We start from the raw sequence: 12,150 nt of genomic DNA, 5'->3' as shown, positions 1-12,150 counted from the left end.
AGTAAATTTAGAATTTCTAGTTAAAACTATTGTAAAATTATATCAAACAATATTAAATTTATTATGTCTTCCTAAATTGCCTCCTCAATTTCTGTGGATTAATAAAGTTGAAATAATCCAGAAAAAATGGAGGAAAAAATAAAGCTGGGGGTAGGGGCAATGCAATACAAAATTACTTGTACCACCTGAAAGAAGGGCAAAGTTGTATTAACTTTAGACTTCAGTAAATAAATTATTGTAATGTAGAGGTCAGTAACTAAATGAACAAAATTGAAGCATATAATGACCAAGATAAGAAAGGAAAAAATTATTTTTGGGGGGGAAAAATTATTTTTAAAAAATATACTTAGTCATCTGGAGAGAAGCAAAGAAAGAAAGATATTGGGTGTGTCAAATTTAAAAAATAAATAAATAAAATGATAGAATTAAATAAAATACATCAGTAGTTACATTTAATGCAAACAGACTAAATGTTCCAGTTTGAAAAACAAGGATTTTCAATCTGGATTTTAAATCCTTATCTTTGATATTGAAGGTGTGCCTGGGTGGCTCAGTCAGTTAGATGTCCAACTCTTGATTTTGGCTCACGTCATGATTTCAGGGTCATGAGATCAAGCCTCCCATCAGGTTCCACGCTCAGCAGAGAGTCTGCTGGAGATTCTCTCTTTCTCTCCCGCTGCTCCTCCCCACTTCTTGTTCTCTCTCTCTCTAAATAAATAAAATGTTAAAAATAATAAAAAACAAAAGAACATTGAAAAGTTGAAAGGATGGAAACAATGCAAATAATAACCAAAGTAAAATTAGTGTGTGTATATATATATATATATATATATATATATATATATATATATATATTAATATAACACAAAATCAACTTCAAGGGAAAAGGTACTAAATATAAAGAGATTTCATAATGATAAAAATTTCAATTCACCAGGAAAACATAATTTTAGAATTATATGCACCTGATAATGTGACTATAAAATATGTAAACCAAAAGCTAAACTTCAAGGACAAATAAAAAATCCACACAATTATGTTAAAAGATCTCAGGAAACAATAAAACAAACCCCCCAAAAATAGGGAGAAAATACTTGAACAACACAAGTAAGAAAGTGATCTAATAGGCATACATAAAACACTGGCTCTAACACCTGAAGAATGCACAGTTACCAAATACATGGAAACATTTACAAAAAATTGACAATATACTGGGTCATAAAGCAAGACTCAACAAATTTCAAAGGATTGAAATCATACAGATGTTTCCTGACCAGTATATAATGTGGGAAGATGACTTCCAAAATCTCCATTTGTTTCTTTGAGAAATTATAAAATGAGTCAAATGGGTCAGAAATAAATAACAAGGGATGCCTGGGTGGCTCAGCAGCTGAGCATCTACCTTTGGCTCAAGGTGTAATCCCGGGGTCCAGGGATCAAGTCCTGCATCGGGCTCCCTGCAAGGAGCCTGCTTCTCCTTCTGCCTGTGTCTCTGCCTCTCTCTCTCTCTCTCTCTCTCTCTCTCTCGGTCTCTATGAGTAAATAAATAAAATCTTTTTAAAAACCTGATTATTAGAAATTTAAGATGCAGCTATGACAGTATTCAGAAGGAAATATATAAACTAAATATACTAGAAAATAATGACTGAAAATTAATAAGCTAGGTATTTATCTCAAGAAATTAGACAAAAAGAAGAAAACAAAATTAAAGAGAGTAGAAGGAAAGATAATAGAGGACAGCTAATGAAGAAGAACCAAAAAAGCTAAAAGTTTCTCCTTTGAAAAGACTAATAAAATTGGCAAAACTCTGATGAAATGAATCAGGAAAAAAAGAACAAATAACAAATATCAGAAATTTTAAAAAAAACAATACCAATACTGATTGTGCACACACAAACAATAAAAGCATATTATTGACAACTTTTGCCAATAAACTTGAAATTTGAAATGAAGAAGAAAAAAAATCATAGAAAAATCCAGCATATCAAACTGGCATCAAAAGCAATGGGGTGGGGGGAGCAATAGAGGGCCACTTGGGTGGCTCAGTCCATTAAGCATTCAACTCTTGGTTTCAACTCAGTTCATGATCTGAAGATCAGGCTCCACAATCAGCAAGGAGTCTGCCTGGGATTCTCTCTATCTCCCTCTCCCTTTGTCCCTGCTCCTGCTCACACACAATAGCTCTCTCTATATATTTCATAAATAAATAAATAAATAAATCTTCTTAAAAAGTTTTAAAAAGCAATAGAAAACTCTGAAGTCCTATAACCATTAAAGAAATTAAATTAGAAATTTAAAGAAACCTGCCACAAAGAAAACTCTAGGCCTAGATGACTTTACTCTTAAGTTCTCACAAACTTGCAAAGCATTAACAATTTCCATTGTATATAAACTCTTCCAGAGAATAGAAAAATAAGAAATATTGCCAGTTTATTTAATGTGGCTCACGTAATTTTGATAACAAAACTTGATATAAGAAAAGATTACTACCAGAAAAAATGCTGTGTCAATATTGGTTCAACAACCGTAATAAATGTCTATTATACTAATGCAAGATATTAATAATAGGGAAAACTATGGGTGAGTAGGGAGGGTATATAACTCTACTTTTTGCTCAATTCCTCTAAAAATCAAATATATTAATTAAAAATTTTTAACTAAGAAAAAAGATATTATAGACCAAACTCACTTATGAGTATAGAGATGCAAAAATTCTAATAGAATATTAGCGAACCTAATCTAGCAACATAGAAAAATAATAATAGATCATGATTTTGGCATCAAAACTATCATGGTTGGTTTAATATTCAAAAATTAAGTAATGTCGGACACCTAGGCGGCTCAGTCTTCTGTCTTCAGGTCGGGTCATGATCCCAGGGTCCTGGGATGAAGCCTTGCATCAGGCTCCCTGCTCAGTGGGGAGTCTGCTTCTCCCTCTCCCAGTAACCATGCTTGTGCTCTCTCTGTCTCTGTCAAATAAATAAAATCTTTAAAAAACAAATACATAAACAAAAATTAAGTAATATAATTCACCATGTTAAGAAGACCGGCTATTACTGTTTCTAATCAACATCGTAGAGGAGGGCACATTCATAAAGAAATTATAAAAATTAAAAATAAGAAACTAAAGTAGAGAAAAAAACTGTCATTATTTACAGATGGTAATAATTTTATACAAAATCCAAATAAACTTATAATTTATTTTTTAAACTTATAATTTAGAACAAGCAAGTTAGCAAAGTCACTGAATACTAATGTCTAAAACCTCTATTTCTTTTCTATACCAACAACAAATAGAAAATTTAAGTTTGGGATCCCTGGGTGGCTCAGTGGTTTAGAGCCTGCCTTCAGCCCAGGGCATGATCCTGGAGTCCCGGGATCGAGTCCCACATCGGGCTCCCTGCATGGAGCCTGCTTCTCTCTCTGCTTGTGTCTCTGCCTCTCTCTCTCTCTCTCTCTCTCTCTCTCTCTCTGTGTGTCTCTCATGAATAAATAAAATCTTTAAAAAAAAAGATATCATTCGCAATAATATTAAACATTACCAATTACTTAGGGATAAATCTCATGAAAGATTTCCAACAACTTTATAAAGAAAATCCTAAAACTTTGTTCAGAGACATTGAAGGCAACCTAAGTAATGGTTCCTTGAATACTCAAGGAACACTCAGTAGTAAAAATATGGAACTTCTCCCCACTGCAATCATGCAATCTTAATAAAATCATGTTTTTATGGAACTTAACATGCAATCTTAATAAAATCATGTTTTTATGGAACTTAACATGCAATCTTAATAAAAATATGCAATCTTAATAAAATCACAAGTTTTTATGGAACTTAACAAACTACTTTCAAAATTTATTTATTTATTTATTTTTTTTTTTCAAAATTTATATTGACACACAAAAGGCCAAATGCAATCAAGGCACTTTATTAGTTTCCTAGGGACACTGTATATAACAAAGTACCACAAACTGGATGGTTTAAAACAGCAAATTTATTGTCTTATAGTTCAGGTGACTAGAATTCCAAAATCAAGGTGTTAACAAAAGTTGATGCTTCCTTTGAAACCTATTCAGAGAAGTCTTCCTTACCTTTTCTCTTTCAGTGGTTTCCTGACAATCTTCGGCTTTCCTTGGCTTGCAGCTGCACAACTCTATCTCTGCCTTCATGGTCACATAGCATTCTCCCTGTGTCTCTATCTTTATATGGCCATCATCTTATAAGAACATCAGTCATATTAGAATGAGAGCTCACTGGGACGCCTGGGTGACTCAGCGGTTGAGTGTCTGCCTTTGGCTCAGGGTGTGCTCCCAGAGTCCAATCAAGTCCTGCATTAGGCTCCTTGCAGGCAGGGAGTCTGCTTCTCTCTCTGCCTATGTTTCTGCCTCTGTGTGTGTGTGTGTCTCTCACACAGAAATAAATTTATTTACTTATAAATAAATAAAATCTTAAAAAAAAAAAAGAATGAGGGCTCACCCTATTCCAGTATGACCTCATCTTAACTAACTACCACTGCAATCACTGTATTTCCAAATAAAGTCACATTCTGAGGTTTAGAAATGTCAACATATCTTTTGTGGGGAAGACACAATTCAGTTCATAATAGCACTTTTGAAGAGAAAAAACCGAAAGGAAAATTTGTTCTATTATATAACCAGACATATTTCAAAGCTATAGTAATCAGGACAGTATGGTATTACCACAGGGACAGAAAAGTAAAAGAAAGAGCAGGAGAGCTGAAAAACATCATAGAAATAGGTTTGTGTGACACTTGAACCAAGACAGACATGGCAAAGGAGAGCAATGAGGATGGAATGGACTTTCTAAAAGAAGATACTGGGCCATTCTGAAAAAAATGAAATTGGACCCCTCTTTTATATCTCACACAAACTCAAATCCAGTGAATTTTAGAATATATTGGTTGATTTCTTCTTGACCCTGGACCAGGGAAGGATTTTCTAAAGAGGCACTAAAAGTACTCATAATGGAAAAATCACTGATAAATTAAAATTAAGACCTACTTACAAACAACTGTAGAGAAAGAATAGAAATTCAACTCTAAGAGTAGGAAAATATATTTGCCATCCATATAACTAATAAAGAACTAGTACCCAGAATATAAGAAACTGCTACAAATAACAAGGAAAGAGAAACGTACACAGGAGTAAAAATGGTGGAAAGATTTAAACTTCACAAAAGAGGAAATTCCAATGACCAATATCAAATTTTAAAATATTCCGAGTCGGGATCCCTGGGTGGCGCAGCGGTTTAGCACCTGCCTTTGGCCCAGGGCCTGATCCTGGAGACCCGGGATCGAGTCCCACGTCGGGCTCCCGGTGCATGGAGCCTGCTTCTCCCTCTGCCTGTGTCTCTGTCTCTCTCTCTCTCTCTGTGTGACTATCATAAATTTAAAATAAATAAATAAATAAATAAATAAATAAATAAATAAATAAATAAATAAAATATTCCGTGCAATAAATAAACATTTATTCAAAGAAGACATCCAAATGCGGACACCTAGGTAGCTCAGCAGTTTGGCGCCTGCCCTTGGCCCAGGACATGATCCTAGACACCTGGGATCAAGTCCCACATCGGGCTCCCTGCGTGGAGCCTGGTTCTTTCTCTGCCTATGTCTCTGCTACTCTCTCTGTGACTCTCATGAATAAATAAATAAAATCTTAAAAAAAAAAAAGACATCCAGATGGCCAACAAACACATGAAAAAATGCTCAGTATCATTCATCATCAGGGTAATACAAATCAAAACCACAATGGGATCTTACCTCACACCTGTAAGAATGTCCAAAATCAAAAACATAAGAAAGAGCAAGTGTTAATAAGGTCGTAGAGAAAAGGGAATTTTTGTGCACTGTTGACAGGAATGCAAACTAGTGTAGTCATGGTGGAGGACAGTACAAATGTTCCTCAAAAAATTAAAAGTAGGACTATCCTAGGATCCAGGAATCATACTGCTGGATGTTTACCCAAAGAATGCAAAAACACTAATTCAGAAGGACATAAGCACCCCCATGTTTATTTATTGCAGCATTATTTACAATAACTAAATTATGGAAGCAGCCTAAGTGTTCATTGGTAGATGAATGAGTGAAGATGTGGTATACACATACATGGAATATTATTCAGTCATGAAAGAGAAAGAAGTCTTGCCATTTGCAATAACATGGATGGAGCTAGAGAGTATAATGCTAAGCAAAATAAGTCAGCCAGAGAAAGACAAAAATCATATGATTTCACTTTTCTGTGGAATTTAAGAAACAAAACAAATGGGGGTACCTTGCTGGCTCAGTCAGTATACTAAGCAACTCTTGATCTCAGGGTTGTGAGTTCAAGGCCCAAATTGGGTATAGAGATTACTTAAAAATAAAATCTTAAAAAAAAAAGACACAAAACAAATGAACAGAGAGCAGTGGGGAGAGGAAGACAAACCAAAAAATAGACTCTTAACTGTACTAAACAAACTGACGGTTGCCAGAGGGGAATGTGTGGGGGGATGGGTGAAATAGGTGAATGGATTAAGGAGCGCACTTGTTATGATGAGCACAGAATGTTGATTGGAAGTGTTGAATCACTAAATTACACAACTGAAACTAATATACCAAAAAAAAAAAAAAAAAAACAAAGAAAAGGAAAAAAAGAAACTAATATAACACTGTATGTTAACTGCACTGGAATTAAATTTAAAATTTTAAGGGGCAGCCCCAGTGGCTCAGCAGTTCAGTGCCGCATTCAGCCCTGGGAGTGATCCTGGAGACCCAAGATCGAGTCCCACGTCAGGCTCCCTGCATGGAGCCTGCTTCTCCCTCTGCCTGTGTCTCTGCCTCTCTCTCTCTGTCTCTCATGAATAAATAAATAAAATCTTTAAAAAATTTTTAATAAAACATTCTGTGTCAGGGCACCTGGGTGGCTCAATCAGTTAAGCATCCAGCTTTTGATTTTGGCTCAGGTCATAATCTCAGGGTGTTCTGAGATCCAGCCCTGCATCAGGCTCCATGTGGAGTCTGCTTAATATTCTCTCCTCCCTCTGCCCCTTCCTCCGACCTCACACGCTCTCTCACTCAAATAAATAAATAAATGAATAAATAAATAAGTAATTAAGTGTTCAATGTCACTATTTGTCAGGGAAATGCATTTTAAGACCATGATGAAATACTACTACTCATACATCAGATGAGAAAAAAATATAAAATTTTGGCAATATTAGGAGTTAACCAAAATATGGAACATCAGGAACTTTCATAATATGAATGATATAAATTGGTACAAAATCTTCGAAAGTATGTTATATCATCTTTTCAAGTTGAAGACATACATATCCTATGACTCTGCAATTCTACTCCCAAATCTTTATGCTAGGGATATATGTTTAGGTATACCACAATACATGAACAAGAATGTTCATAGAATCATTGTTTATCACTACCAAAAATTGTAAACAATTCAAAAATCCATCAACAACAGAATGGATAAATAAATTTTGGTCTTAATCAGCAGTGAGAATGAATAATCCATAGCTACAAACAACAGTTTGAATAATTCCTAAAATAATGTCTTTTGTCTCCTAAAATAATTCCTAATATTTTGCAAGTCATACAAAGAATACAATTCTACATAAAGGTCAAGAACAGAGAAAAACAAATTACATTGTTAAGAGGTATATACCCAAGTATAAGATTATGTAGAAAAATAAAGAAATACTTCTATAATAGTTGGGACAGTGATGATCTCTGGAGGAAGGAAAAGAGCTTGGGATTGAGAAGAGGATAATTGGAAATACATACACAGGAGGCTTTCTGTGTATCAGTAACATTCTGTATCTTGACCTGGATGGTGGTTATAAGTTACAGCCTGTAAAGTGATTACACTGTATAAATATTTGTTAAACTATCCATATAAGCATTATGTACTTTTTTATATCTTATATTTCACAAGATTAAAAATTTTAAATTTTAATTTAACTTTTAATTTTTTATTTTGATTATAAAAATATTTAAAATTTTTAAATTCCACATGGTCTGGAGGAGAAAAAATAAGTCAAATACTGAGTCAAGTCCCTTAGAATGTAGGAGTTAAGCAAGGAGAGAGATCCCTCCAAGAGCTATAAATAGATGCATCACTGAAGATTTTTTTATGCAGGGAATTAAAAATTTCAGAGCTAGGCTTCAGGAAGTTTAAATTAGCAGCAGGATGGAAAACAACCAGAGGCAAGGAAGAGGTGGGAAAGGGGGAATAGCAGTAGGAGAAATGAGTGAAGGAAGTCAGAACATACAAATTTCCAATTATAAAATAAATAAATAATGAGAGATGGTATTTACAGCATGGTGACTTCAAATAATAATACTATATTACATAACTGAAAGTTGCTAAGAGTAGATATTTTTTAAAAGGCAGTATTTTTACTTTTAATACCTTATAATGGAGTCCAGTCATTAATAGAATTAATTCCCCAAACAAAGAATACAGCAGCAATTTAAAGGGGGAAAATGCCAGGTTTCCAAGGTAACAATAAACCTTGGTGGGCATTTCCTCAAATGGTTTCCATATGTGCAAGGATCACCACCTACCTGTAGATGGCAGAAGTCAGGGATGATTTTTTTTTTCATCAGGGACTTCTCAGTAAGGACTTAAAAAGGTTTTATTACATAGGAGCTCATGTTAGACAACGTGTTCTTGCTTTGGTTTTGTTTTTACTGTGCTCCATGATGTGTCATTCGTTTTGCTCTCAGAATTATAGTCATTTGCAGTCAATGAGTGTGTCTGTGAGAAAGTGTAAACCTTAAGGAAAAGGCAAAATGCTTGAGGTGGACAGTGTAGGAAACATGAGAGGGAATCAGTTGTAGACTGCATTCCAAATATCCCAAAATACCAAAAAGGGTGAAAATAGGAAAGTTATCCAATCCATCCTCATCATTATGTTTGGAGGGAAAAAGTGAGGCCTAGAGAAATGGCTTGATGAAAAGCAAAGTTTGGAATACAGGACTATCAACCCATAGTCCAGTGTTCTTTATGCCTTACCATATTGCCATGTAAAAGTTTTCTGGAGCCCAATTCCTTCTTTGCAAGTTATGTAGTGTGCACATAAGAATGGAATCCTAGCATGAACAGTAAAATAAGCAGTTCCCATACTTTCAGATGGATGTTAGGTGTCCTTGATTATCCTTATTCTGGTCTTTGCCAAATTCTCTGGTCTAGGAGAGAAAAAAAGTCACATGATATTTCTTTTTTAAATTCTTAAAATAAGGGATGCCTGGGTGGCTCAGAGGTTTAGTGCCTGCCTTCTGCCCAGGGCATGATCCTAGAGTCCTGGGATCGAGTCCCACATCGGGCTCCCTGCATGGAGCCTGCTTCTCCCTCTGCCTGTGTCTCTGCCTCTCTCTCCCTCTGTGTCTCTCATGAATAAATAAATAAAATATTTTTAAAAAATTCTTAAAATAAATTATATGTTCTATATGGATAAATTTAGAATAAAAAGTTATCCAATAGTATATGATTTTATATTAAACTGGTACTTTAAAAAATATTTTCAGTAGCTTCCTAATTTCTTTTTTTTTTTTTTGCTTCCTAGTTTCTAAATTTAATCAAGAGCTCATTTAGAGTGAGATAAATTAATCTGAGGAACTTCCCCAAAAATGTGCTTCTTTAATCACAAAATTTATTAAAATATTGAAAATTTCTAAATCTCTTATTAATATCAAATCATATTATTAAGCTGTTCTGGAAATAAAAATAAGTTTAAGTATAGATTGAAGACAAGAATAAAAGGGTAGAGAAACCCTTCATTAATCTTCTACTACATTTTAATCATGCCAGAGAATAGTAAAATGTTGTTATATGTAAAATAGCCAAATGAAGCTAACCAATTTATACAAAAATGAGAAAGCCATGGAAAATGTCTTTCTATAAAACTATAGTACTAGTTTTTAAATGATCAGTTTCTGTTTTTAATTTTCTTCTAATTTTCAGAACAGCAATCTGAATATATACTCTAGGAAAAATTATAATTAGATAAGGCTCATTTTCTTAAAGTTATCCATGTTAGATCTGAATGTGAGGAGTTGTCAAAAATAATCTCAAAGCAGCTGTTTCCAATTATGCTTATTTTGACAACTGAAAATAAGTAAACAAACCAAAAATAGCTTAATATTTTGACCAATGTAGCTCCTTAATACTAAATAAAATAATTATGCTTTATATTGGTATAAAATTTAAGAAGCACATTTTTTTTTTTTAAATTTATGATAGTCACAGAGAGAGAGAGAGAGAGAGGCAGAGACACAGGCAGAGGGAGAAGCAGGCTCCATGCACCGGGAGCCCGACGTGGGATTCGCTCCCGGGTCTCCAGGATCGCGCCCTGGGCCGAAGGCAGGCGCTAAACCACTGCGCCACCCAGGGATCCCTAAGAAGCACACTTTAATGTTTAAACAGGAATGAATAAAATAAATAAATAAATAAATAAACAGGAATGAATTATTTTTTTTAAGTTATGCAAAATTAATCCTTATACAAATTTGAGTAGATGATGTACAAAGTATATTTTGATAAACAAAAATTCCAAATCCTCATCAGTAAAGGAGATATTCAAATCCACTCAAGCATTCATAAAAGTTTCCATCATATTTGAGATTTGAGGGAAGAGTCAAATATAATGTCAATACAAATAATAATATAAATATGACTTGGATCTCCTAAATATTCTCCATTCTGCTAAAAGAAAATTTCTACCTACCTTCATTCTTTAAAAAAAAAACAAAAACAAAAAAGAAAAAAAATAAAAACAACAACAAAAAACTTTATAAGTATTTTAACTGTTTAGAAGAAAATTTTTTTCATATATAGAAACGAGGTATAAATAATATAAATGAGGCAGAAAGAGGAAAAAGAGAAGAAATGTGAACAAGATTTGTCAAGCATACAAAAGTCTGAGAATAATACAGTGAAAACAACACAGGAATCTGGGTTTTTCTCATCTAAAGTGCTATGAAATATTGGGGGCACCATTTAATCTTCGCATTTTTTTGGTCAAAATAAGGACGCATTCCTCCTTCATTACAAATCTGTTTTGTCCTTCAAAGCTTGCATTAAGACTTTCTCATGGTAGACAACTCAAAGGAGTTAAGTGATTAAGTGTCTGCCTTTAGATCAGGGCGTTATCCCAGAGTCCCAGGATGGAGTCCCACATCGGATTCTCCTCAGGGAGCCTGCTTCTCCCTCTGCCTATGTCTCTGCCTCTCTCTCTCTCTGTGTGTATCTCTCATGAATAAATAAATAAAATTTTTTTAAAAAGACCTTTTTATGGAAGTAAGAGGGACTTTTCTCCATAGAAAACAAGTAAGGGGATCCCTGGGTGGCGCAGCGGTTTAGCGCCTGCCTTTGGCCCAGGGCGCGATCCTGGAGACCCGGGATCGAGTCCCACGTCGGGCTCCCGGTGCATGGAGCCTGCTTGTCCCTCTGCCTGTGTCTCTGCCCCGCCCCCCTCTCTCTCTATCATAAATAAAAAATTAAAAAAAAAAAAAGTAAGGATTCCAAGGCAACTTTGACCACATGCATGAGGGCCTATAAAACCCTAGAAGGACTGCTTGCTCCCAGATACCTGTCCAATTATCCTGACATCATCTGATATTTCCACTAATTTGTTATATTAGCAGTTTCTTTGGGGATAAGGAATTAATTCTAAAAGATTCCTATTGTAAAAGTGTAAAATGTTATATTGATGCTAATATTTTTCCAACCAGCTATCTACCTGTATGTGGCTGTGAGCAAGTGTGTATACGGGAAGCAGACCCAATTATTTGAGGTCAATGGATATCCCATCCTTCCTGTGGATGGTAATGATGAGGAAAAGATCCAGAGCATGGGGTTTTGCCAAAAGGCAAATTTGTGAGGGCTCTGAGGGTGGGGGTCCTTAAAGTTATGTGGAAACAACCATGTTGTACCAGACACTTGGGGATAATAGGAGAACCAAAAAACTACATTTTCCTATTTCACCATTTGATCTCCCAAATAGTTTCCATTGCCAGAAGTATTCACAGTATAATAGCATGTTGAACGTGCCAGAAGAAAGCAACAGGTTATAGTACTGTAAGATTTATGCCTTTCCACATTTGGTAAAATGGGCTGTTTCTTCATATATCT

The 12,150-nt window shown here is 34.7% G+C and overlaps 1 long non-coding RNA gene across 1 annotated transcript in view; it reads right to left on the bottom strand.

Annotated features, from left to right (window-relative positions):
- Positions 1 to 1,474: 1,474 nt before the first annotated feature.
- Positions 1,475 to 12,150, bottom strand: part of LOC121491706 — a 90,298-nt gene continuing 79,622 nt past the window's right edge. The window contains exons 5-7 of the long non-coding RNA XR_005988025.1: positions 9,034 to 9,206; positions 2,833 to 2,969; positions 1,475 to 1,532 (exon numbers count right to left, since the gene is read on the bottom strand). This is a non-coding gene — a long non-coding RNA (uncharacterized LOC121491706). The remainder of the gene's footprint in view (positions 1,533 to 2,832; positions 2,970 to 9,033; positions 9,207 to 12,150) is intronic.

The sequence above is a fragment of the Vulpes lagopus genome, chromosome 5, assembly GCF_018345385.1.
Source record: "Vulpes lagopus strain Blue_001 chromosome 5, ASM1834538v1, whole genome shotgun sequence".
Lineage (NCBI taxonomy): Eukaryota > Metazoa > Chordata > Mammalia > Carnivora > Canidae > Vulpes > Vulpes lagopus.
The sequence above is the reverse complement of the archived record's forward strand: the minus strand, read 5'-3'. Positions and strand labels throughout refer to the sequence as shown.